The sequence below is a fragment of the Epinephelus lanceolatus genome, chromosome 13 (assembly GCF_041903045.1).
Source record: "Epinephelus lanceolatus isolate andai-2023 chromosome 13, ASM4190304v1, whole genome shotgun sequence".
NCBI classification, from domain to species: domain Eukaryota; kingdom Metazoa; phylum Chordata; class Actinopteri; order Perciformes; family Serranidae; genus Epinephelus; species Epinephelus lanceolatus.
The window spans coordinates 43,305,161-43,327,718 of NC_135746.1; the positions used below are offsets into that span (position 1 = coordinate 43,305,161).

A 22,558-nucleotide genomic window follows, 5' to 3' on the forward strand; every position below is an offset into this window, starting at 1 on the left:
TAAAGAGCCCTTCTGGTGCCAGTAGATACATAGAAACATCCCAGCAGGCTGTGCTTGGCAAGCATACAAAAAAGTTTCACACGTGAAATTTTTTTTTTTTGCATGTGCTTCACTTCCGCTGCTACAACTCCATCCTAGGGGAAACACTGTATATAGTGACTTTGCTGTTTTAAACTTAACTGTTCCTGCTGTAGAAACAATATTTGGTTTATTCCATTTATACCGTAAGAAACCTCGGAGTAACATTTGATCAAGATTTGTCTTTTAATTATCATTTAAAACAAACCTCACGGACTGCATTTTTTCATCTGCGTAGTATTGCGAAAATTAGGCCTATCCTGACCCGAAAAGATGCAGAAAAATTGGTCCACGCTTTTGTTACCTCAAGGCTGGATTACTGTAACTCTCTATTATCAGGTAGCTCTAGTAAGTCTTTAAAAATTCTCCAGCTAATTCAGAATGCAGCAGCACGTGTACTAACAGGAACTAAGAAACGAGATCATATTTCTCCTGTTTGAGCTTCTCTGCACTGGCTCCCTGTAAAATCCCGAATTGAATTTAAAATCCTACTGTTAACTTATAAAGCTCTAAATGGTCAAGCTCCGTCATATCTTAGAGAGCTCATAGCGCCTTATTATCCCACCAGAACACTGTGCTCTGAGAACGCAGGGTTACTTGTGGTCCCTAAAGTCTCCAAAAGTAGATCAGGAGCCAGAGCCTTCAGCTATCAGGCTCCTCTCCTGTGGAATCATCTTCCTGTTACGGTCCAGGAGGCAGACACCGTCTCCACATTTAAGACTAGACTTAAGACTTTCCTCTTTGATAAAGCTTATAGTTAGGGCCCGCTCAGGCTTGCCCTGTACCAGCCCCTAGTTAGGCTGACTTAGGCCTAGTCTGCTGGAGGACCCCCCTATAATACACCGGGCACCTTCTCTCCTTCTCTCTCTCTCTCTCTCTCTCTCTCTCTCTCTCTCTCTCTCTCTCGTATCCTATTACTGCATCTTCCTAACTCGGCCATTCTGGATGTCACTAACTCAGCTTCTTCTCCGGAGCCTTTGTGCTCCACTGTCTCTCAGATTAACTCATAACGCAAGCAGTGCCTGGATAGCGTGACGTGTGTGGTTGTGCTGCTGCCGTGGTCCTGCCAGATACCTCCTGCTGCTGCTGCCATCATTAGTCATTAGTCATACTTCTACTGTTATTATACACATATGATTATTATCACACATGTATACTGCCAGATACTAATATATACTTTCAACATATTGTACCACAGTAGCCAGAACTATAACGATAATATTATTACTTTCATTAATGTTGTTGTAAGCTACTGTCATTACCGTCTGTCCTGCATCTCTCTCTCTCTCTCTCTTTCTGTCTCATTGTGTCATACGGATTACTGTTAATTTATTATCCTGATCTGTTCTGTACGACATCTATTGCACGTCTGTCCGTCCTGGAAGAGGGATCCCTCCTCAGTTGCTCTTCCTGAGGTTTCTACCGTTTTTTTTCCCCGTTAAAGGGGTTTTTTGTGGAGTTTTTCCTTATCCGCTGTGAGGGTCCAAAGGACAGAGGGATGTTGTATGCTGTAAAGCCCTTTGAGGCAAATTGTGATTTGTGATATTGAGCTTTATAAATAAAATTGATTGAACTGATTGATTGATTTATTTAAATATATAAATCAATTCTAATCCTGTTCTGAATGTATTCTTTTTTTAATGTTAATTAGAAAAACCCTAATTCTTAGCTTAACTTAGTGTTGATCAAGAACCAGACTGTTAAGACTAAAAAAGTTGTGGTATCGGCTGATCAATCGGCTATCGGTTTTTTCCTACTCCAAACTATCATTATTATATCAGCCTTTAAAAGTCCACTATCGGTCGACCTCTAGAGGGGACCCCTCCATTATTGACCCAATCAAACAAAATGGGGGCGCTGGAGAGCTCATTTCTTATCTAGGCCTAACTGCCATATCGATTTTTACTAAACCTCTTTTTTTGCCTATATTTGACAGGTCAGTGAAGCATGACAGGAAGGATGGGAGAGAGAGAGCAAGGAAGACATGCAGCAAAGAACAAAGGCCGGATTCCAACCCCCACCGCTGCAACAAGGGCTAGGGTTCCCATGTGAACTACCAGTGCGCCCCACTTTCAAGTCAATACAACATATAAACACTTTAACTATCTACCTTTCAGCATACTACCTCAACTTCTAATGTACAGTTTTAGCTCACTAAATATCCCACTATTGGCAATGGTACTACTGTACTTTTAATAAAGCAATCGTACTCGTAATCAAATTCACAAAAACTTTGTCTGAATACATTGGTCTTCTTAAGCTCAGTGGCCTAGTGGTAGAGTGTGCGCCCTGAGACTGGGAGGTCGTGGGTTCGATCTCCAGCTGGGTTATACCAAAGACTATAAAAATGGGACCCAATGCCTCCCTGCTTGGCACTCAGCATCAGGGGTTGGAATTGGGGGGGTTAGATCACCAGGGCCCAGTATTTCAAAACTTGTAATCCGGATCAGAATAATCCGGATAATGAAATCCTCCTTTTCTCAGTCAGGGATCAAGGTGATCCTGCTGACTTTATCTGGGTATTTCAAAACACTGGCAGGGTGGATCACTTTGATCCCAATCTGACTGGATACGGATTTCCAAATCTCACGACTCCGCCCCCGGATCTGAAACGTTTCCCGTTTGGGGGCGTGGCTTTCAGATTATGACACGCTGTGCTCTGTCTCCACGGCGGAGTACTTCACGAAAGGAGCAGTTGGTAGCACAGCTTTCGCATCAAAATGTAAGTATACCGTTGTCTAATGTGTAGCGTTTTTAAGACCATACGAAGGCCACTCACCATCTCATGTGAGCCAGCTATTTGAATTGTCACCTACTTAAAACGTGGGCGTACCGATCTCTAATTGAGCCGAGGTCATGCTAACGGTAGCTAACGCGGCTCCATTGACTTGCATGTTAAGTAGCTAGCAGGCTAGCGAGGTAGCTGGCTTTGTTGATGTATTTTGCGGTCTACGGTTTAATTTAAAAGGTAATTAATCAGAAGTACATCATATATCAACTCTTTAAACACCAACCTGTTCCGAGTTTAACCTTATGTTATTGCCAACACAGCAGACCTTGTTATTTTTGTGTGCAGAGTAGACTGCTTCAGTATAGGAAAAATACACAGTTCTAGTATGAATGATGCGGTTCATTCATAAGTGTCAGAGGATTGAGTTTGGGTATGCTACAGTAATGCTGGTGATATGCTTTTCTGTAACGTTACTTAAACAATTTCTCTGGCTATTGTGGATTCCTGACAATGATAAAGATTCCCAGGGATTTTAAAGGTGCATTTACAAGCTTATCTGAATTAAGTAAAATTTATCTTCATTAAATCAGAAGCATGAAAATATACATTGAAAGTGCTTAAATGTGATTCAAATTGAGACATACAGCAATGTTTTTTCAGGACATAGTTGAGCTATTACTTTTCCCCCCTCAAACATGTGATGTAACATTGGAAAAATGCAAGTGCACACATATCATTTGTTTCTAATTGCTTTTTTAGTACTCTGTTTGAATTGCCATGTGCTTATTATGTTAATCCCTGTGTTGTTTCTTGCACTCTATGTAAAGAAAATGTGCTATACAAATAAATTTGCTTTGCACTGCATTTCCTTGCCTTTGTCTGACCACAAACATATGTTGGATGTTTTGGTACAAACAGGTTACAATGTTAGGTGAAACTAGACGTTGAGAAATAGGTCTGTATTTGTTACTCTTATTTACAGCAGTTTCAGGAAGTATGGCCAAACAATATTTTTCTATGCTTGAAATTACTTACAACTAAAACACTAATTTAGATGAAGTGTAATGAACATCTTGAGTATCAATATCTAGGAGAAGTGGAGCTGAGGCTTTGTCAAATCCACCTCTGAGGTGGGATCCAAATAATCCTGAAATTTGGTATTAAATTGATCCAGATCTCTGCCTTAACTTTTGAAACACCCAAATGCAGCCTTTATCTGGATTAAAGGGAGGATTGGATTACCAGAGCTGAATCCCGATCCTCAGGATCTGTGTTGAAATACCCAGTTTTCAGATCAGATCAGGATTTAATCCAATCCGGCCAGGATAATTCTATCAGATAACTTTGAAATACTGGGCCCTGATGATTCCCGAGCGCGGCACCGCTGCTGCTCACCACTCCCTCTGGGGATGGGTCAAATGCGGAGAACAAATTTCACACACTCAGGTGTGTGACAATCAATGAAACTTTAATCTTTTGATCTTTAATGGGTTCAGTTGACTATTTAATCTGCAATTTCCTATGACCTGTATCCCAAACACACACCATGTGAAACTGTACGTGGGCAAATGTGCACTCAGTGGGTATGGACTAGTTCTATTCTACGTGTTTTCCCTATGCAGTAAGTTTATTTTGAAAAGACACGATGCATGTAACAAGCATCAACTGAGACGCCATCTGTGAACATACAAAACTGATGCAGGAGGGTACCTAGCACGTCATATTTTGACAATTAGGTTCACTGACAAAGCAGCAGTATGTGACTAGTTGGGATGAGAATAGGTCAATTTAATGACTGCCATTCTTAATGAATGCAGTACCGTTCTTAATGAATGGCAGTCAACTGCTGTACCAGCTTTTATATGATTGTGTCTACGTCTTTTCACAGAAATTCTCCATAGTTCATCTTTAAAATCAGGTAAAGGTCTTTGTAACTGCATTGAGAGAGGTCAGTGTCAGCCACCTAACAGTATCAGCAACACATATTCACAGATTCTCAGCTGCACCTCACTGTCTGGAGTTCAGCATCGATATGGCAGAGGGGACAAAACTTCTGCTAAAATGTGTTGGGGTTTTTTCATCTGAGTGTCCTGTGTCTGCGACCAGATGTGTGGAGACTGAAAAACTGGTATATTTATCAGAGTGCTTGGCCAGAACTGTCAGTTGTACAAAGGCATAATTTCAGATGGCAGAGGTAAACAGCACCAATCCAAACTGCCATAAGAAAACAATGACAAACATCATTATTTCATCTCACTCTCTTGTTTGCATCAGCCTGCAATTCTGCACTCTGCACCGTTTGAATGAGAGGAAGTAAAAATAGCTGAGGGCTGAATGTGGGTAAAAATAGAATACAAGAGACGTGCGTCAAATCTCTAAAATAGATGGAATGAAAATAATCATGGTCAGAGGCTCTGCCACGCAAGGTGATGGCTATAAATTTCAAAAGCAGGAATAACACTTTGTCACTCACATCAACCAGATTTGTGTGTGTATAATACGTATTTCTACACTGCTGATGATTTCAGTTTTTGTTCATGTTCAGCTTACAACATTATGAACACGAATGATATACAGCATGAATTTGTATGACAAACCATTCATCTGAAATGAGATCCTCTGAGGTTACACTGTATCAGTGTCACATCATCAATAAAATGGTCCTCACTGCAGGGTAAACAGCAAACTAATTAGCCATTCCAGGCATGATGGCCACAGGCAGTTATCTCTATGAAACCTCTCATTACCAGCATTGTTTTCACACGTCAGTGTAAACCATACTGTCTTTGTTCCTGATCAACCAGAGCAGGTAGCTCTTGGCCAAGTACAGGAATCTCAGTATACTGTCTGGTGGTTGTAGTGTGTTATAGTTAATGAAGAACATTCTTTATCCCAAATCCCATTCTTTAAGCCCTTCCTAGGCATACTACATAGAGTATACATTGCTTGACCCATTCTCATCCCAGCTAGTCACATACTGCTGCTTTGTCAGTGAACCTAATTGTCAAAATATGATGAGCTAGGTACCCTCCTGCATCAGTTTGGATGTTCATAGATGGCGTCTCAGTTGACGCTTGTTGCACCAGGTCTTTTCAAAAATTCAATCAGTTCCATTTTCACAGGACATGCACAGTTTCTGCCCTTTACATTCATAGAATCTTTTTCAAAATAAACTTAATACAAAGGGAAATGTTTTTACATTTAGAGTAGAGTAGAGTAGAATAGAATAGAATAGAATAGATCTTTATTGTCCACCAAGGGTAAAAATTTGTCTTTGGCTCACCAGACTCAAGAGACAACAGCAGCTCAATAATATAAATTAAAACTGCCCAAAATTAAAGCTGCCAGCTGCAATAACAAGTTTAAGGCTTCAAAAAAACTGTTCAAAGTCACTGGCTAGTTTAATTCTTTCTAAAGACACCCAAGAGGCTTTTTTGTAGAGCACGTTGAGATGTAAATGTGTTAGAAATTTCAAGTTAATCAGATTCACGGTGTGAGGGTTGTGGCCTGTCAAAGTTTTAACTCTTGGCTCTCAATTATAGCGCCAACATCAGGCCGATTCGGGTCAGATTTGGTGTGAAGCATCTTGCAATCAAAAGATGCATTACGGGCATCGCATGTAACTCAACAGTTTCAGCCATAAAATTTAATTTTACATTTCAGACATAAAATATAGGTGTCAGCAGCATTTTATGAACAATAACAATGGCATAACATGGCAATAACAATCATTTACCATCTCTTTAATGCTGCTGATCTCATCCTCTGCCTGGAAGGTAAGGAGCTTCCAAATCTCATTGTTTTCTATAGTTGTGGACATTTTTGGCTGCTCTTTTTCTTTTTTGAGTCAGCTGTTAACTCCTAACAGCTTCTTTTTAAATCTCCTGCTCTGGGTTGCATTTGGATTCAAAAATGGCCGAGTTATACGAGTGCATTTTCGTTCGGACCGGCAGAAAGTTCACAAATGCCTGTTCAAAAGTTGTAAATGTTAGGAAGATATTCACAAATGCTTTTCATTTATTTGCAAATTAATTTAGTGTATTCACAGATATTTTTTTTTATTTGTGGAGTGTGTTTGTGTATTTGCAGATCCGTTTTATACTTGCAAAATATTTTTGTGAGTTTACAAATCTTTTTTGTATTTGTGGAAGGTGTTTTTATTTACAGATTACACATTTACACACAGATTGTCGATCTGTTCACACACATAATTATGAAACAAATCTATCTCCATATAAAGCCATCTGAGGCAAGTTGTGATTTGTGATATTGGGCCATACAAATAAAACTGAATTGTATGTAGAGTTACACTAATGCTGTCATCTTAAGTGCAAAGTATTGTATATTCCTCTGAAATATTGTGGAATACATGTGCAAAGATAAGGTCAAACGGAAACAAAAGTACAAAAAAATTGTAGAGGTATCTGAGAAAAAAACTGTATGCTAAATACTGTCCATATTTCATCATTAGAATGTGTCAGACAACAGTGCAGTATGTAAAAAAATATTGTACTATTTGTCTCCTGATGGATAGTTAACCTTACAGCCACTGATGTGTTACTGTAAAACCAAACATCCTGTTGTGAGATCAGTAACTTGTGTTCTCTGATAAACCAGCAGTGTGATGATTTCAACATAGCTTTAACTCACACATTTAACTACCCCATCAAAGTGACACCCTCTGGTCATTATGCATTTCTTTTGTAGGGAATTTTATGCTGATTTATAAGATGTATAACATTAGCCTGTAGTAGCACCAGATACTTCTCCTCCACCTCCTGCCCAGGCTTTTCATTTGACTGCTACAGTATGTGCAGCGTCCACCCGCTCTGTCTTTCTACAGAGGGGTTTCCCAGCACAGGCATTCCCTCAGTCTTTTATTGCTCCTCTGTTGCTATTGCAGCATGATCAGGATTATGCTTTTAACCCACCCCAAGATGGCTGCCTCCAGATGCCAGCTCACTCTCTCTTTTATCATCTCTCTCGCTCCCTGTGCTGTGTCTGCACAGGCATGAAAGAAAGAGAGTGAGACATTTAAAAATACATGACCCTGGAGAAAGGATGATGCTCCAGTCAGCGTTTCCAGACTGCACCCATTAAACCCAGTGCAAAGAGATTTACTATCATCCACTGTGTGACAGCTGTATGTGCTCATTAAGGCAGGGATTCCATCTGTCACTTTAGAGCAGTAAAAGTGCTTACCATTTTCAAGGCAAACTTCCTCACTTTCAGATAGAAACCAAGTCAAGGATGCAATGCTTCTGATAAAAGTCCTTAAAGAGAAAGCTGCTGCACTGTAGTAATTAGCCGTGTGTTCTGTGATCTCCCTTTTTGTGCTAAAAGGTAACATGTTGATGCAGTAGAATGAATGGGGAAGAATAGAAAGCCAAGGGGTGCTTTGTAAGCAGACTGTAGACCAGATATATTGTTTCTGAGGTCAGAGGAGTCCTGTCAAAGCTTGGTAAAATCAATTATTTACTGCAGTTCCAGCACATATAAAATGTCTTTTTTCATTATTAAGCAGTAACCTGACAAGAGAAACCCAGATTTTCTGGAGATATTTTGTAGAGTTGTAACGGTTCACAAAATTAATGGACTGGTTTGATACAATACAGTGGTGTACAGTTCGGTATGTTTTGTGTCTTGTATAAAGCAAGAATTACAGTCTGACTGTAATGGGTTTGTTTAAGTCTGGGTAAAGCCAAGTTAGTGATCTCTTTCTCAACACATTATATGTATGTGAGAAAATACTTGTTAAAAACATGTTAAAAGACTGAATTATATAGTATTAAATTGTTTAGATATACAACGGTATGAGATTTTTACACTATGATAACCATCTCAGAAAAAAAGTTCATGGTATCACAGTTTTACAGAATTATTATAATTATCAGTCAGTTTGACCCTTAAAGGAAAGAAAACGGAAGGTTTTTATTGGTTGATCAAATGTTTTATTACAATAATCGAAACTTGAAACCATTTTTCTTTAGAAGTATGTGTAAAAAGTCTCCCTTCTGAAAAAAATATAATAAAGGTGAGATTCTCCATCCAGCTGCATTTATTTTTTCAGATAGGCAAATGTACACATTACAATAACCGTCAGTTTTCAAACCACGGTATACTTTGACACTGGTATACTGCTGCAACTCCAGTACAATATCCCAGAATGGTTGGATCTGCAGAGGACCTAACGCCATCAAGATTGCAGTGTACTTTGGCAACAAGTCATAGTTGGCTATTGCCCAAATGAGGATATCTATGTCAGAAGAGAGGAAAGTAAGTTGAACATCTTCTTTGTTTTGCTGTAGATACAACGAGGCAGATCATTAAGGTGTCAACTTCTTATTTGTTTTTGCTGAAGTTTCCAATATCTTTATTGCTCTTTGTACATGTCACGACCGAACAAGGACCTGAACCCAAATGCGTGACTCGGGACACAAAATACAAATTAAAATTATTTATTAAACAATAACACAAAATGAAATCACTCTAGACAGAGGAAACCCTTCAATAAATCTAAGAACAAAAATGATCTACAAACTAAACGCTACATCTACAGAAAATAAAGCTCACTGGAAAAGCTAGACTAAGAAAAGGTAAACAGAAAATCACTCTACTGAGGTTGTACTATAACTATGAAAAAACAACAGAAAATCACTCTACTGAGGCTGGACTACGACTATGAAAAAACAACTGAAAATCACTCTACTGAGGCTGTACTACGACTATGAAAAAACAACAGAAAATCACTCTACTGAGGCTGTACTATGACTGAAAAACAACTGAAATAAAACATGAACAAAGTATCAAAATAACAAGACCTGACAATGGAAATTACAAATGGCATGGATACAACGCTGGTTCACTGACACAAAGGACAAGACAAACTGGCACAGGACAAAGGGAGACGCAGACAGTATATACACACGAGGTAAGGGTACAGGTGGAAACAATCAGGGGCGAGGCAGACAATCAGACCAGAGGTAAAACACACAGGGCAAGGAGCAAGTAGCCTGGAACGAGAGGAGAGTTAGATGTCAAAATAAAACAGGAAATCACAAGACAACATGGACACGAGAAAAAAACTAATAAATAAACTTAACAACGTTTCTTAGACATGACAGATGCTGAGGTTATGTGACCTACTCAGGGGAAATTTGGCTGTATTTCGCTGTTAACTTAGCCTTAGTTAACTTAAGAGTTAACTTAAACCAATCATTTCTTTGTCATATGAAATCATACAAGGTATGACTCCATTGAAATCTGATCCCATCAGCTACTTTAGACTGTGCTTTGGAATTAATTTATTTTTTCTTTTATTATAGGCTGCTGCTTTATAATCGTCCATGTTTACAGTGTATGTGTTGTATATAATACAAATGAAATCCACCACAGACTCAGTTAATTTCTTTGATGACATTGACAAAGGTGTCTTGGAATGTGCTCCATTCTGTGATTGGCTCCATCTTTCTCATCCCTGGGGGGTGTGTTTAAGTATGTTTAAATATTTCAACCTCAACCAGCCGGCTGCATGGTCACTCCTGTACACAGGCAGCGCTGCTCTGCAACCACTTCTGAATGGTGTATGGCAGTGATCCGGACTGTTTATTCTCCTTGTGGTGCAGGGCGAACAGGAACAGCAAAGCATCTCACATTCATATTGTCACATCAAGTCGTTATTACCATTAGGCAGACACTTCTTAATTTTCTGCTCTGTCAGATCAATAGAAAAGAGTCACCTGAGTTCTCAACTGACAACTGCTAAAAAACCACTATCAACTAGTGGCTACCTAGCTAGTTGCCAAGTGTAGTAATAAGAGATACATTTACAAAAGATACAGCAAATTTTTACCTTATACAGAACACTTTAAAGGCAAGTGCAGCATCACATTCTATTTTTACTGTAATGGTCCTATTTGTTTCCTTGGCTTAAAACATATGCATTTCACTACTAAACTAAGAACCAATTTAATTTATCAAGAGGGATCCAGCTAAAAACAAGTTATGGGTGATTGCCATTTTGAAAGTCAAAGATGGCTGCCACAGAGACTTCGAAAAAACTGGAAACACTGGTTTTGGGATTTGCACCCCCCAGCTGACCAACACACAAAGCTGTCTGTTTCACCTCAAAAACCCTGCACTCGCTCGGCATCTTGGCTTTTCCCAGAGATAACAGGGCAGCAGCGAGGCTGCTTTCCACTGCTGGAGGTGTTAAAACCTCACTATAGAACACACCACCATCCCCTTATTTTGTTGTTTCATACAGACAGGAGACTGTAAGGTGCTTTCAAATTAATCAATTCATCCAATTAACTTTCTGAAATAAAAGGGCTGTTGAACATTAGTTTAAACCAAAAACGAATGTACATGGTACAATAAGAAAACTTTAGATAACCACTCTAGATAACCACAATGGAACGTTGGCTGTGGATTTCTGGCAAATGTTCCCCAACCCTCCAGGTAAAGGTCGGGGAATGTTCTGTAAACATCAGAAAAACAATGTCCTGCAAACGTTCACAGACTGTTTCGCAAACCATGTTTTAAATCAAACACAAACGTAACCGATTTGTTAAGAAAACTTTCCTGGATAAATGTGAGGAAACATGTCCTGCAGGGGTCTACTGAGCATTCCTCTACCCTTCAGGGAACATTCACTGAACGTTCCCCAAACAGAAAATTGTTTACTTGGTAGGGTCCTGAAAGTGGTTATAATTTTGCTTTTTTAAATTTCATTTTTTGTCTATAAGCTCTGCTTTTAAAATGCTTGTGACATCATGTAATAATAATAATCAATAAATAACCACTGTTCTTTCTTAAGATAAAAAAAAGAAAAAAAGGCAGTTCTTCCTTATGGCAGTGTTTGTTTCTGTCCCAGTGATTTATGAGTAATTGCTGTACCTCAGAGAGTTGCTCTTTTTTTTTGCTAAATGAATGAATCGTTCATGGTTTGCTGCCTGTGTTGAAAATAATAGTAATCAAATTGGCAGGATGATGACTGTTTGGCCACACGTGTCTTCATGCTGTTGGGTAAGATAAAACTCTGTGTGTTGGCTCCATTTAATTATGTGGCCCTGAGAGTAGGTGTTTCTGTGATGATGTGAAGAATGCAAGGATGAGGCCGATCACGGAGTTCTTTCTTAATGCACGTTTATTACGAGCTCGGATCAACATTTGCTACATGCAAAGCCAAGTGTGTGATACATACACAGCTTATATTCTTAAGATGGTATCACGTGTACTGTTACTTACCTGGCACTGTGCCAAATTTAACTTGGCCTTCAGCCAACTAAAACTAGTCTAACTTGTAGCTGTCTTGTGAAAAATTTCTTAAATTTTTCAATGACAAGATTTCTGCCATCAGGTCCATTCCCTCTCCTCTGGCCTCTGACCCTGTTGCTTCCCCCCGTAGCCCCAGTTATTTTTGAGGCTTTTGAGCAAGTGTCTCTTCCTTATTTAACTAAAATAGTTCAGCAGCTACGGCCATCCTACTGCCCCCTAGACAGCATTCCATCCCGTTTCTTCAGGGATGTTTTTATCACGCTGGGGCCTTGTATTGTCGACCTTATAAATTCTTCCTTGATGTCTGGCTGTGTCCCCACTGCTTTCAAACATATTGTGGTGCAGCCCCTCATCAAGAAGAATAATCTTGACCCTTCAGTTTTGTCGAACTACAGACCTATTTCTAAGCTCCCTTTTTTTGTCCAAAGTCTTAGAAAAGGTAGTGTATGAACAACTGCAGTCGCATCTGTACTTAAATGGCATTTCTGAAAAGTTCCAGTCAGGCTTTAAAGCACGCCATAGCACAGGAACAGCCCTTTTAAGAGTCTTTAATGATCTGCTTTTAATTGTTGATTCTGGTAACACTGCTGTTCTGGTGCTCTTAGACTTGACTGCAGCTTTCGACACAGTAGATCATAAGATTCTTTTACCATGTCTTGACCTGTGTGTAGGTTTTAAAGGTACAGCGCTCAAATGGTTTGAATCCTATTTATCAGAAAGGAGTTTCTCTGTTCACATGGGCCAGTATAGATCTGCTGCATCCTCACTCAATTGCGGGGTGCCTCAAGGTTCCACCTTGGGCCCCATTCTCTTCTCCATTTATATGCTGCTCCTGGGTGCTATATTTAGAAAGTACAATATCAATCAATCAATCAATCAATCAATTTTATTTATAAAGCCAAATATCACAAATCACAATTTGCCTCACAGGGCTTTACAGCATACAACATCCCTCTGTCCTTTGGACCCTCACAGCGGTTAAGGAAAAACTCCCCCAAAAAAACCCTTTAATGTGAGGAAAAAAACGGTAGAAACCTCAGGAAGAGCAGCTGAGGAGGGATCACTCTTCCAGGACGGACAGATGTACAGTACAGGCCAAAAGTTTGGATACACCTTCTCATTCAATGCGTTTTCTTTATTTTTATGACTATTTACATTGTAGATTCTCACTGAAGGCATCAAAACTATGAATGAACACATGTGGAGTTATGTACTTAACAAAAAAAGGTGAAATAACTGAAAACATGTTTTATATTCTAGTTTCTTCAAAATAGCCACCCTTTGCTCTGATTACTGCTTTGCACACTCTTGGCATTCTCTCGATGAGCTTCAAGAGGTAGTCACCTGAAATGGTTTTCCAACAGTCTTGAAGGAGTTCCCAGAGGTGTTTAGCACTTGTTGGCCCCTTTGCCTTCACTCTGCGGTCCAGCTCACCCCAAACCATCTCGATTGGGTTCAGGTCCGGTGACTGTGGAGGCCAGGTCATCTGCCGCAGCACTCCATCACTCTCCTTCTTGGTCAAATAGCCCTTACACAGCCTGGAGGTGTGTTTGGGGTCATTGTCCTGTTGAAAAATAAATGATCGTCCAACTAAACGCAAACCGGATGGGATGGCATGTCACTGCAGGATGCTGTGGTAGCCATGCTGGTTCAGTGTGCCTTCAATTTTGAATAAATCCCCAACAGTGTCACCAGCAAAACACCCCCACACCATCACACCTCCTCCTCCATGCTTCACAGTGGGAATCCATCCGTTCACCTTTTCTGCATCTCACAAAGACACGGCGGTTGGAACCAAAGATCTCAAATTTGGACTCATCAGACCAAAGCACAGATTTCCACTGGTCTAATGTCCATTCCTTGTGTTTCTTGGCCCAAACAAATCTTTTCTGCTTGTTGCCTCTCCTTAGCAGTGGTTTCCTAGCAGCTATTTGACCATGAAGGCCTGATTCGCGCAGTCTCCTCTTAACAGTTGTTCTAGAGATGGGTCTGCTGCTAGAACTCTGTGTGGCATTCATCTGGTCTCTGATCTGAGCTGCTGTTAACTTGCGATTTCTGAGGCTGGTGACTCGGATGAACTTATCCTCAGAAGCAGAGGTGACTCTTGGTCTTCCTTTCCTGGGTCGGTCCTCATGTGTGCCAGTTTCGTTGTAGCGCTTGATGGTTTTTGCGACTCCACTTGGGGACACATTTAAAGTTTTTGCAATTTTCCAGACTGACTGACCTTCATTTCTTAAAGTAATGATGGCCACTCGTTTTTCTTTAGTTAGCTGATTGGTTCTTGCCATAATATGAATTTTAACAGTTGTCCAATAGGGCTGTCGGCTGTGTATTAACCTGACTTCTGCACAACACAACTGATGGTCCCAACCCCATTGATAAAGCAAGAAATTCCACTAATTAACCCTGATAAGGCACACCTGTGAAGTGGAAACCATTTCAGGTGACTACCTCTTGAAGCTCATCGAGAGAATGCCAAGAGTGTGCAAAACAGTAATCAGAGCAAAGGATGGCTATTTTGAAGAAACTAGAATATAAAACATGTTTTCAGTTATTTCACCTTTTTTTGTTAAGTACATAACTCCACATGTGTTCATTCATAGTTTTGATGCCTTCAGTGAGAATCTACAATGTAAATAGTCATGAAAATAAAGAAAACGCATTGAATGAGAAAGTGTGTCCAAACTTTTGGCCTGTACTGTATATTAACAACTGGCAGTATACATGTGTGACAATAATCATATGTGTATAATAACAGTAGAGGTATGACTAATAACTAATGATGGCAGCAGCAGCAGGAGGCATCTCGCAGTACCACGGCAGCAGCACAACCACACACGTCACGCTATCCAGGCACCGCTGCGATATGAGTTAATCTGAGAGACAGTGGAGCACAAAGGCTCCGGAGAAGAAGCCGAGTTAGTGACATCCAGAATGGCTGAGTTAGCAAGATGCAGTAATAGGATACGAGAGAGAGAGAGAAGGAGAGAAGGTGCCCGGTGTATTATAGGGGGTTCTCCGGCAGACTAGGCCTAAGTCAGCCTAACTAGGGGCTGGTACAGGGCAAGCCTGAGCCAGCCCTAACTATAAGCTTTATCAAAGAGGAAAGTCTTAAGTCTAGTCTTAAATGTGGAGACAGTGTCTGCCTACCGGACCGTAACAGGAAGATGATTCCACAGGAGTGGAACACTTCATTGCTTTGCAGATGACTTACAGATCTACCTTCCTCTTCAAACAAACAGCTCTGCCTCCATTCAAGCTCTGCTGAACTGTCTCAATGATATTCACATGGATGGCTTCAAATTCCTTAACCTAAACAAATCCAAAACTGAAATTATTTAATTTGGCCAATCTGACCTTTTAGATGGCTATGACAGTGCCATTGGCCCACTGGCTTCCTACTGTCACCGTGCTGCAAGGAACCTAGGAGTAATTTTTGACTGTGCATTTAAATTTAAAAAACAGATTAGTTCAGTAGTCAAACCAAGCTTCTTTCAATTAAGGCTACTTAGTAAGGCAAAGCCCTACCTCCCTCCACTTGATTTTGAGAGGGCAATTCACGCTTTCATTACCTGTCGTCTGGATTATTGTAGTTCCCTTTATGCTGGATTGGACCAGCAGTCACTGAAGCGCCTGCAGGCTGTCCAGAATGCAGCAGCCAGACTGCTGACAGGAAAGAAAAGACGTGATCATATCACCCCGATACTTGCCTCTTTGCACTGGCTCCCTGTCCAGTTTAGAGTTCAGTTTAAAATCTTATTATTTGTTTTTATAAGCCTGAGTGGCTTAGCTCCATCCTATCTATCTGAGCTTGTTCAGCTTCACACGACAGCCAGAGCACTGAGATCAAGCAACCAGCTACTGCTGGCCTGTCCCAGAGCTAAACTTAAAAGCAAGGGTGACAGAGCCTTTTCCGTTGTGGCGCCAAATTTCAGGTATTAACACAACACCATATTCTTTACAGTTGCTGCCAGTTCCCATTGAGGTGTAACAAGCATGCATTACATTTGTCTGTTTGTCTTACTGTGTTACCTTTGCATATCTCAAGGACCGTCTTTCTGATCTACCTCACAATAATGCTGGAGACCAAAGGATGTGCATCATGAATTTGGTGCAATTTGGATAAGTGATGTGTTGACTATTAATAAACTGCAAATAAACAAGGGAACAGTGCTCTGTGAATCTGTAGCGTCATCGGTGGGGTGTCAGGGCTCTGCCGAGAGCAGTTTGTGAGCCAATGTCTCGCTTTTTGTATTTCAGCATGCTTCTGGCTACAAGTAGCTCCAATCTTTGCTGTATCTCTTTGTGGCACTAACCTACAACCAGGTTGACAGGAGGCTGCTTCTCCACACTACTACAAGATAAAGTGTCTGTGTGAAGTACTGGTTAGAGGGGACAGCAGCTGCCTGTCCAAAGCAGCTTGTTGAAGTTCGAAAAATATTTCAAAGTCCCCCGATAAAAAACTCATGAGAGAAATGTTTAAAAACAAATGATGCCTCTTTCCAACCAGACAGTGAGCTAGATTTAATCTAACCAGCTGTCCTCCAACTGGACAAGTAATGTTGTCCTCTCAGGGTTCCTACGCAAGTATGGAAAGTATGGAAAAGTATGGAAATAAATTTGATCAATTTCCAGGTATTAAAAAGTATGGAAAATGAAAAATAAAGTATGGAAAAATATTTATGTTTCCAGACTATTACCACTGTTCTAAAATACTGTTTTCTAAAATAGAAAATTAGGTATTTCCAAAAATAATTTAATCAATCTGGATCATGTTTTATACCGGGCCAAGCACAGTTTGTGTGAGAGCAAACATCTCAGAAAACATACCGCCCCTTTTACCTGATTGACAAGTGGTATGTCCAGTCCGCTGCCCCATGACCCTCCTCCAGCCCCCCAGGTATCAAGTTTCACTCCAACACTGCACCTTCGACAAGAAGACGAGTTTCACGTGGTTCACAATGGGTAGATGCAAGTTTTTGGATGGATGGCTTGACAATACCGTATATAAATACTGGTTGGCCAAGGATTCCCAATTCACACACAGAGCTAGATGCAAGCTTTGTGTGAAATCGTTTGACATTGCCAACATGGGGGAGAAGGCGATTCTGAGCCACATGAAAGGAAAAAACACAGACGTCTTGTTACTGCATCGCATCGCTTGCACCCAGAGTCTTAACCTTTTTGCCTCAGCCCAGACATTGAACTGAGTTTTTATTTGCATGCCATTATGGTACTTGGCTACAATCGCCTATTAAGAATAATTAAATATGATGTGAAATATGATACACTGATATATTTACTCAGATGTCGCATATTCTCTGAGAAAAAAAACAAACAAAAAACGCAGAGAAGTCTGGAAATTAGGGTATGGAAAAGTATGGAATTTTGAAATTCCAAATGTGTAGGAACCCTGTCCTCTATGTGTAGCCAGCGGTTTGAAAAATGCATAGGGACCATCTTTAATGTGCAACACTAAAAAGAGATACAAGAAAAATATGTAACCACTCGAGAACGCAGTGTATAAATACACATAGATAGATAGATAGATAGATAGATAAACCACGCTTCGAACACACATTTAAGCACACCTGATGCATTCTTTTTCCCTTCGACACATTTCTCACATCACCGATGTGTGTTTCACGTGTAGCCACAGGCTTACCTCAATGTAAAAGTAAGACAAATGCTAGTTTTTATTGTATCAATTAATCAACTCACCACGGATCCAGAACTGCAGAACAATCCTTCTGATACGGACAAAATCCACCCAAAGGCGGTTATCCTCGAGTCATATCATTCCTGCAACAGTCGGGCTACAAACAAACTTCCAGGTGGCTCCTCCATTCCACCTGCCCCACAAACTCCCTCCAACTCCAGATCGATCCTCTCTTCCATCCACGAGGGTCAAGAATCATGGTCGCCATCGGCACTGCCGCACATGCACATTCTCCACCTGTTCCCAATGATCCATCGCCGCGGCGCGGGCTTCTTCGAGCAATAGGCCTTATGCCGAAGGTCACATGACCAAATCAGAAACTGGGTCAACTCGCTTCTGCTTTTCCTGACTCGCTCAACTCTGCCATAAAAACAAAAACAAAGCAGTCAGCTACAGACTACTAACTTTACCCCTGCAACTTCGGCTGTTATATTATATATATGTTTTTGTAGTTTGCTCCTATGTTATGGTGCTTTTTTACACAAGATGCCTCCAGGAGCTACCAAAGATCAGCATAACTGATGTCCATCGCATATGCAGGGTGACATCTAAAACTCCTACCACCAAAATGGACAAGGGTTTTAAACTATATGCTTCCTCCTACATCTGCGACTTTGAGGGTATGTACAGTAAGAGAATTAGCTTATGTATTTCTTGTCCAAACAAGCACAATTTGTGTTGTGTCTTGTCACTAACGTTATAGTGGTCATAAACCAACCGTCATAGCCTCACTAGTAGCTAATGCTAATTTGACAGAAATGTTATGTGTATGCTCTAACGTTACATCGAAGCATCATGAAACCTCACTTACTGTATGTCAAGTTAGTTAGTGCTATGTTTTTTTGCCAACTTTTGATAGCTAATGCTAGTGTCACTTCCCTTCCCCCAGTATCTAACAAAGACAGGGTTACTGGTGATAGCATCAGAGCAGCCAGACCAGAACATGTGAATGAGAGAGCCAACTTCAGATTTACACTTTGAACAGTATTGAGAGATTGTCTGATTTATATTATGTAGCCTTTCCGGGGTGAGATAGATTCTATGTATCAGATTGTATTGGGTTAATATGTGTCTACAATTACAGGAAAAGCACTGGGCCTTTTCACATAATTCAGTCCAATCAGCATCACCAAAGTTGTGTAATAAGTTGGCCTCCCATTTTTCCCTAACCTTAAGCCCCTCTTTTTCTAACCAACTGTTAATGCCAGTATACATGTGATATATAAATCCCTTGATTTCTTTTTTGCTACTCAATATGTTATCTAAGGGTTGTTTTATGATGGGTAGAAATCTACCTCCCTGTTCTGCTTGAATACGATGCCTAAGTTGCAGGAAGTTGAAGAATTGTCTCTTTTCAAGGCTGTATTTAGCCGTAAGATCTTCAAATGACTCTAAGACCCCATCTTTGCATAAGTCCCCAAATATCCTGATGCCCTTTGTGAGCCATACTTGGGTGATGCCATCTCTTAGGACCTTGGGTAGAAGAGGGTTTGCATGGAAGGGAGTAAGGTTATATAAGGGTTGACGGTAACACTTTATATTAAGGTACTTTAATAAGTATTAATTAATGCTTAATAAGCACCAATTAACAGTTAATGGGCACTTATAAGACAGAATATGATGTTTATTACCATTAATACGACTATATAAGTGTTAATTATAGCATAATTATTATTATAGTTATTATTGCATATAGGAGCATTATAAGCACTTAATAGAAACTTGATAACAGTTTATAAAGCTATCCTAAATATTAATAAGATGTCTATTTACATTAATTATGATTTATAAGGGTTAGTTATAGAATAATAACCACATTTATTACTGGTTTATAAGACACTATAAGACCCTATCAGATTAAATTAATAAGGTGTTATTAATAGTTAATAATGATCCTTTGCAGCTACTGGATCTAAAGTGGGAACAGTGTCGTATAAAGGTTAATAAATTATTAATATGCTCTCAGGGCTCGAAACTAACGGTGTCCCGACGTCCCGGGGACTATAAAAATTGCTACTGGGACACAAAGATGATGTGTCTGGGACAATTCTGGGACAGCAAAAAAACAAAAAAAAGTCAAAGCAATATCGAAATGGGTGTTATTTACAACGTCATTATGTATGGGTATCTGAACGTCGCTTTTGTCACTTGAATAATTTCAATATAAACTTATGAACAGCAAAACTACAGTGGCTTTTACTGGACCTGATCTGGCTCCACACACACACACATACATACACACACACGGAACCCCTTCTTGGGTCCACCCTCTCCCTCTCTCCACTGTTGCCTGCAATAATTTCTGTGTCGATACAGCCCATAACGCATCTAGTCGGCTAGTTGAAGTGTCACCGCTCCAGATGGAGTAAGATGCGACACTTGGACTCTGAAGACGATGTTTCATCTGTTTCTGCCCCTGTTAGTTTGTTAAAGTAGGCTATAGGCTAGCTTGTTGATTTTTAGCTAGTTCTAGTTCTCTGCGATAGCTAACACTAGCAACTCGGCTAATCATGTACATGATGGCCTTACAAAGTTATAAAATGTGACTATGTGCTCTAAATTTTGATGTTTATAATAATGACGGTACAGTTAATCAGAAGAGGTGTACTCGGTTCATTCAGTCAGTAATAATTAGGCTAGCAACTTTAGCTACAGTAGGCTGACCAAACATCCTCTTTTGCCCGGACATGTCCACTTTTCACGTCCTGTCCGGGGCGTCCGGGGGGTGTTTATAAATTGATGATAATGTCCGGTTTTCCTTGTGTGTGTGTGTGTGCGTAATCCCCGAGAGGCTGCCTTATGGGCGGATCTCCAACACTCACAACGAGGAAGCAGCAGACACTGGCGGCGCAGCATTATTCTAAGCTTCCAAGATGCCAAAGCGCAAGTGCAGCTTCACAGATGAACTGCAGAAAAAATTCCCAACTTACCGTCCTGACCTGGTCGGGGTATATGGGAGGCTGAGTGCACCATGTGCAAAGCTGGCACATATGATTCTGTGTCTAATAAAGGTGCCGGGAAGCTCAAAGTTGGATTTTCTAATACAGAAGAGGTATTATTTAGAACATTATTTCATATTATTTATTTATTTATTTATTTGTCCAGTAAGACTTGAAAAGATAGCTATTATTTTACAAGTTGATTTTTCTAATACAGAAGAGACATTATTTCTATCATTATTTCATTCCAGATATTTTACATTTATTTTACATTTATATTTATTTTTGTACAATTGAAACTTGTAAAAAGCAAGTTGAGTAACCTCTGAGAAGCCTATCTAAATTTCTGTCTTTGAGAGATATTATTTTGTAATATAACTGAATTTTCTATCCATACAAAATTATAAGGCATCTTTGAGTAAACTGCGAGTATCATTTAAGTAGGCTATCTCGTGGCCGGGGCGAGTGTTCTCTTTTTTGGAAATCAAAATATGGTCACCCTAAGCTACAGAGATGAAGGTCATGCTTGAACTAGCAGCCAGTCATGTTTTAGCAGAACCTTAGTATGTAACTGTGACACTCACAGACATTGACTTTGACCGTGATTAAGAGAGTGTGTGTGTCGCGGCTCGTGGAGAGTGCCGCTAGAAATAGCTTCGGTAGCTAAGTGTGTCGCTGATGACGTTTTGTGTGAGTTAAAGTGAGTCAAATGTGTGTGAAGATGCATATGGTTGAGATACAAGAGTGACAGTAAATTGTGTGAAGCAGGATGAGCAGAGTGAATGTGTTACGAGCATCAATGAGCTGTGTGTTATGTTGAGCAGGCTAATGGATATAGGCTGCGTCATGTTCATGCTAACTGCTGATTTGCTACCGCCATAGCCTGACTTCATTCTGCGCCGTCAGTAAGGTTAAAGGAGCATTTAATACATTTTGGTAATTGAAGTTTGTATCAGGCCCAGTGTGTAAGTGTTTTATTGTCACTCTTGTGAAACCATTGTGAGAGTAATTCAGTACTAGGCTGTGGATTAAAAACAAGGGAAGTTAGATTAAATATATTTATGGGTTTAATTCTGAGCCTTCTCTTTCAGAGGGATGGGCTGACATTACAGATGGTGTCTTGTAGCCATGCAGGTAAACAAAATAAACTCTCTAGAGAGGAATTATTATGCTATGGTATATGTTTAGCAACCGTGACAGTTTTTTCTTTTGTATTTCAGACAGTCCCAGGTCAGCATCTGAAGCAGTTCCTGGATGAAGTGGGACCTTTTCCCGGAAACACCTTCTCTGGTGTAAAACTCAACAGGAAACAAGTGGATGATGATGACTTCCAAAAAGTGAAAGATAAACTAATCAATGGCTTCTGTGACAACCTCACCACACAGTTTGGCAACCCTGAAGGCCGCTGCTGCCATGTTTGACCTAAGCAACTGGCCTGAAGACATCACTGACCTGGCCACCTTTGGCCTGGCCGATGTTGAGACTTTTGTCACTCACTTTCAGAAAACTGATGGGTTACAGGGAGCTGTGTGGAACACTGTATTCCCGAAAAAGCCAAATTAACTCAGATCTGTCATTTTTTAGAACTCAGCTATTAGGGTTTCCAATGCTTTTTTCCTGTTTTTGACAACAGTGGTTGAATTAAAAATCAATATGAAAAGGAAACATGTCCTTATGTTGTGTTTTCACCACCACTGGTAGGCTGAATTCTCATCACGAGTGAATAAAGCAGCTAACTCTGAATCAATCTACTCAAATTTTTTAAGTTCAAATAACTCATGTTTTTCTTAGTATGCCATTTTGAGGAAATGA

General features: G+C 40.1%; 1 long non-coding RNA gene across 1 annotated transcript; it reads left to right on the forward strand.

Annotated features, from left to right (window-relative positions):
- The first annotated feature begins 2,491 nt into the window (after positions 1–2,491).
- LOC117253046 (uncharacterized) lies at positions 2,492–22,411 on the forward strand. The gene is made up of 3 exons (XR_004501356.2): positions 2,492–2,800; positions 21,838–21,880; positions 21,967–22,411. It is a non-coding gene; the product is annotated as an uncharacterized LOC117253046 (long non-coding RNA).
- The last annotated feature ends 147 nt before the right edge of the window (positions 22,412–22,558 follow it).